The 5,679-nt window shown below is 48.8% G+C and overlaps 1 long non-coding RNA gene across 1 annotated transcript in view; it reads right to left on the bottom strand.

Annotated features, from left to right (window-relative positions):
* LOC129525238 (uncharacterized) overlaps positions 1-5,679 on the bottom strand; it is a 204,240-nt gene that overhangs the window by 146,211 nt on the left and 52,350 nt on the right. The gene's annotated exons all lie outside the window — the stretch shown is intronic.

The raw sequence follows: 5,679 nt of genomic DNA, 5'->3' as shown, positions 1-5,679 counted from the left end.
GCCATGATGTTCAGGAATGGGGGTGGGATGGGAGCTGGCCACTGTGTGGACACGTGAGCATGCACATCTGTCCATCCACACTTCATGTACGACAGGCCTGTGCACAGGCACCACAGGTACACGCAAGCTGGACTGATGTGAACATGAGCAAGCACATGTGAGTGCTCTGAGGTGTGTACACCACGCCTGTGCATGAAAATACATGTGTGTGTCTACACGTCCCAGCATGCATGTGAGCAGATGACTGACCAAGCCCAGAGTGGCTGCAGACAGAAGCCAGAGCCCCTCCAATCCTGATTTCTTTCCCCTGATCACCCCAAATCTCTGATCTATGTCTCAGCCCCATGCCCAGCAGATAGTTTTTCTCGTGTTAACTGAGAAAACTGCAATGGTAGCTGACCGCTGTCAATATCAGAAAACTGCAATGGTAGCTGACCGCTGTCAATATCTGCTACCATATTCCCGGTTCCCTCCAGCCGCAGCAGAACAGTCAATCCCTCCACCAGCAGCCATCCCTTTCCCTCTGGGGTCTCTGCCCATTCCCTCTGTCTTGGCTGCCGCCCATCACCAATTAAACAAGCTTAGGCTTCTCCCAACTTAACAAAAATCAACACAAACACATGCCAGGATGTTGTATCTCCTTCCAAGGGCCACACTGGCTCTTTCTCCCCTTCGAAGCCAGACTTCATAAAGGAGCTGTCTGCCTCCCCTGTATCCACCTTCTAGCCTCATACATCTCCCCCACTGCACTCCGGCTCCTACCCCTTCCCTCCCTGGAACCGCTTTCACCAAGGACGCTCATCCCCTCCCTGTGCTGAATCCATAAGTCACTCTTCAGCCCTCCTCTTACTGGCCTTTCGGCAAATTTGGTCCTACTGGTCACTCTCTTCTTCCTTAGTTTCTGAGAGGCCACGTGTTTGCAGCTCCCTCCCACACACTGGCTACTCCTTCTCAGGCCCCTCTGCGGTATCCTATAAATGCTGCAGTGTTCACTTTGCCTATCCTGCCCCCACCCCTTTTCTAAGGATCTGCATCCCCAGAATCTGCCAACTGAACAGTTCCATAATCTGCCATCTCAGGTGGTGACCAACTAGACCAGAGGGCACTCCAGATCCAAATCTCATTTATCACATACTCTCTCCTGGGCTAGGATTTGAGATCTTAAGAGGTTCTTATCCATCTCTTTGTCCTTGCCCTGGGAAGGCAGGTTAGCATGAGGCTAGGCTGGCCCAGATGCAGATAGAGCAGAGAAAGCCAGTTGCAGCAAGAGAATAAGGCAGACACACAGAGAAAAAGAGAACAAGAGACCACATGGACCCAGATAAAAAGAGCTGGTGAGGCGACTTCCATTGGTTCTTAATGAATTCCAGGTCTCGGTTCCTCATCAGCCCTGGATGCGCTTTTTACCCCGGGGTTCTATTAAATATCCCCGAATTCTCCAAATAAATTCCCCTTTCTGTTTAAGCTAACTTGATGGGCTGCTCCTTGTAACCAAACAGCTCCAAAAGCAGCTCCTCTCGCTCTACCATCTCTTCAACACTGATTTGCCCCAGGAATCTTTCCTAGGAACTCTTCCTGTAACATTCTTCCCCAGCACTGTCCAGTGGAAATAGAATGCAAGCCACATATGTAACTCCAAATCATCTAGTAGCCATTTTTAAAAAGCTAAAAGAAAACAGATGAAATTAATTTTGAATATATTATGTACATAATATAATAATATTTGACCCAATATATTCAAATATTGCATTTCAGGATTAATCAATATTAACATTATTAATTAGATATATTATAACCTTAAATTCAGACTAAGTCTTCAAATTCTGGTGTGTATGTTCCACTAGCAGCATATTTCAGTTTGGACTAGCTCAATTCAAGCACTCGGTAGTGGCTACTGGCTACCACCTTGGACAACTCAGACATACTGCAGGGCTTTAATTATCAGCCACAGAGCTAATTACTCTCAAATCTGTATTTAGATATTTGAGAGAGAGCTTAATAAATGTGAAAGGGATGGTATTGTACCCCTGCGTCAACCTTCTGGTGACTTCCCACTGGGATAAAATCTAAAGTCTTTCACAAGGCCTGCCATGACCAGGCCCAACCTGCCTCAACAGCTTTGGTTTTTAACACTCTCTACACCTTGTACCCAGAAATCCAGCCTCAACTGATTTTTTTCAGATCCTAGACTGCCCCTGCTCTTCACCATGCCCAGCACTTGGCTTCTCCCCATCAAACTCCACAGCACTTGGCTCACGCCAACTCATCCTTAAGGCCTAGCTTAGATGGATTCCTCTGAAAAGCCTTCTGTGACACCCCCCCCACCCAACTGCCCCATAGCCTGGGTTGGGCACCCTGCTTATCAGACAATGAACTGTGATCACAGTTGTGTCTTAGTGGGTGTTTCCCTGGAAGCAGACTCCAAGACAAGAATTTGAGTCCAAGTACCATAGATTATTTGGCAGGAGATCCTAGAAAGCGTAAGTAGGGGAGTTAGGGGGTAAGTCAGGGAAGAGAATCAAGAGGCAAGAGGAAAGAGAATGAGAAGGGAAGAAGGGTCTCCCATCCTAGCCCATCTGTCACCCAGCCATGTGGGAAGCTGCTGGGACTGGCCATTTATGATCATGTTGGATGCAGGACTCCCCCCTTGCCAACCTGTAGATAACCTGGGGCTGGCACCTAGGACCAGCCTTGTGCTACACTGCCCCCTGAGATCTGGCCCTTTTGCTAAGAGTGCTATGGGGTTGGATGGGGAGAAGCCACCTAGTTTCTATCTTGGAACCTGGTTTCTACCTATAGAGTTTCTACTGTGGAGCCTAGGATCAGCTGACAACAGAGCCAGCAATGCCTCTCCTTGGTTTGACTGGGTCTCAACCTGGAGGGAGAAGAACTAGGCTCAGGGAGGAATGCTGACCCCACCATGCCCCCATCTTTCAGTTGTCCGGAATTCCGAGTGGCTGCCAGGATGTCCTGGCCATGACTATTCCTGTGCTGCTTCAGGGTGCTTATTGCAAGGACACACATGAAGGGAAGGAAAGACACCCAGGAAAATGCTTTCCAGGTACATGGTCAGGACTCATGGTGAACTGAGATGTTGGTCAGGACAAACTGGCCACTCACAAGACCCGTTCTTTTTGCAATCCCCAAATCCCCATTCTGGATTCCTCCTTCTCTCCATTGCTGCTTATTCCTCTACAACCCCAGCTCCGCTTGCTTTTTCTACTCCCTCCCTTCTGTCTCTAAGCAGGGACTCCACCTGGCTCGGTGCATGGAGATCCAATATGGAGCACCACTTTTGGGCAGAGTCCTCATGCTGCGTCAACTCATAGGTCACTGGCCTCATGTCCAGCCTTTATATGGAAGTCTTTGGATGAATTTCTAATTTCTGCACCATCCATCAGCCAGGATAGTCAGGCCACAAGGCACAAAGCTCACAGTGTATCTCAGAATTCCTTACTCAGAATGTTGCGAGGGGCCTGGCAGACACTTGGAATCTGCTGGACTCCTCCCCAAGTCAATCATTTCAAACCCATGCTTAGGACATGTGATCTAAGTAAGAGTGTTTTATATGATCTGTAAATTATGTATTTGAAAAATCTCACAAAAGAATAAAAACAAAAATCACAGGTAGTCCCACACTTTAAATCCCAATTATAAAATGGAATAAAGTTATACAAAATCAGGACTTAATCCCAGAAAATCTGGGATATGTGATGGCTGCTGGCATGGTAGGAAGAACAATGGAGTCCAAAGAGTTGAGTTCCAGACTTGTTTGCTGTGTGATCATGGACAAATCCTTTGCCTGCTCTGGGCCTTGGTCTCCTTATGTGTACAATGAGACGTTTTTACCTGAGTGATGGCATTCAACTTAGATGGCATGTGGTTCTATGGCTCTGGGCCAATCAGAGATTCCCATATTTGACCCTTTCTCAGTGAGCATGACCAGAATTTAAGTCTATATTCCAGTCAGCACAAGGAAGTCCCATTGTGAGGTTTTAGTGGCCCAGAAGGTTCCCCTAAGGGACAGTTCCTGGCTCTGAAAATCACTTGCTATGAGAGTATGCCCATCCAGAAACTCTCCATGAGCCAGGAGGCTGCTGGGGAATCCCTTGCCACTCAGATGATCCCAGGACCCAAACACAATTCCAGGCCCAGAGTCTGCAATGGAGTCTTTTCTAGACTCAGCCAGGCTCGGAGCTCGTCAGGCAGTCAGGAGGGAGCTCTTCTCCAACGTGGGGTTGGCACAGGCTTAGAGAGGGAGGGTGCTTGTAGGGGCCCACCATCCCCCGCTGCCCTCAACACTCCACCCACTCCCCCATGAGGGCACCAGGTCCTGGCAGGAGACTGGCCTCGCAGTCCCCAAGCTGTTTGTCCAGCTGTCCTCGCATCCCCAGACCACAGGACTCTTATGTGTCTTGGCCTGGAGAATGTTGTCAGGCATCTGGACACCCACTGGGTCCCAGCCCAGAACCAACAACGGGTGGGAGGGGGAAGGCTGGGCTGAGTTACATACCTTTCTGGGCCTCCCCTTTTCTCTTTTGCACATATGAGCCCAGATAATTTCCAAAACCCTTTGGGCTGGGCAGTCTACACCTCAACAGCAGCAGTTAAGAACTCATCCTTGAAGTTAGACAGAATGGGTTTGAACCAATCAAAGATTTCATGGATCTCAGAGTCCTGGTAAATGATAAATACCCTCCCAGCTTCATGCACAAGGCTGTAGTTTGCACGAACTGTACAACATTCACAAGGCATCTCGACCTCTAACAAGAGAAGCTGGACATCAAACTACATCCCTTCAACAGCAAGACGGAGATTTCTGCCCAGAAGAACTGAGAAACATCCTTTCTTCTCATGACCCTTGGCATTGGCTCATTTGTATAGGGCCTGGAGTGCTTTCTGTAAAATGATGGGACCCTAATCATCCGTCGTGTTTAGACACATGCCCAGAGAATGATGAAGCTAGGTGGGGGGCAGTCAGCAGGAGCCAGACTACCTAGAGGGATAGTTAGGGACCCAAAATGGAGACACACCATAAAGGGCAAGGAAGAGTCCAGCACGGTAAGCCAAGCTCAACAGTCAAGTGAGGATATAGTGGAGAAGGATGTTAGAGCAGACACAGGAAGATCAGTTTCCTGATTCAGCCACCCCAGTGGTGGAAGTGGCTGGGTGGGCCCAGGCGGGGAAAGAGCTGCAGGTCTTTGGAGGCCAGGCTATCCAGCTGTCCTCCAGCAGAACAAGGAGGAGGAGAATGTCTCTTCCTGGGGGTTCTTGGAAATATTTTGATAGGAGTCATCTTTCCTTGGCCAAGCAGGTATAGGATTGATTACTACACACACAAACTCTGCAACTTCTTTTTTCTTTTTCTTTTTTAATGGAGTCTCGCTCTGTCACCCAGGCTGGAGTGCAGTGGCGTGATCTTGGCTCACTGCTACCTCCACCTCCCAGGTTCAAGCAATTCTCCTGCCTCAGCCTCTTGGAGCAGCTGGGATTACAGGTGCACACCACCTAATTTTTGTATTTTTAGTACAGAGGGATTTCACCATGTTAGTCAGGATGGTCTCGAACTCCTGACCTTGTGATCTGCCTGCCTCAGCCTCCCAAAGTGCTGGGATTACAGGCATGAGCCACCGCGCCCAGCCTGCAACATCTTTTAAGGTAGCGTTTCTCAATCTCAGC

Source organism: Gorilla gorilla, chromosome 9 (assembly GCF_029281585.2).
Source record: "Gorilla gorilla gorilla isolate KB3781 chromosome 9, NHGRI_mGorGor1-v2.1_pri, whole genome shotgun sequence".
Taxonomy (NCBI): Eukaryota; Metazoa; Chordata; class Mammalia; order Primates; family Hominidae; genus Gorilla; species Gorilla gorilla.
Note: the sequence above shows the minus strand (reverse complement) of the source record. Positions and strands in the feature narration are given on the sequence as shown.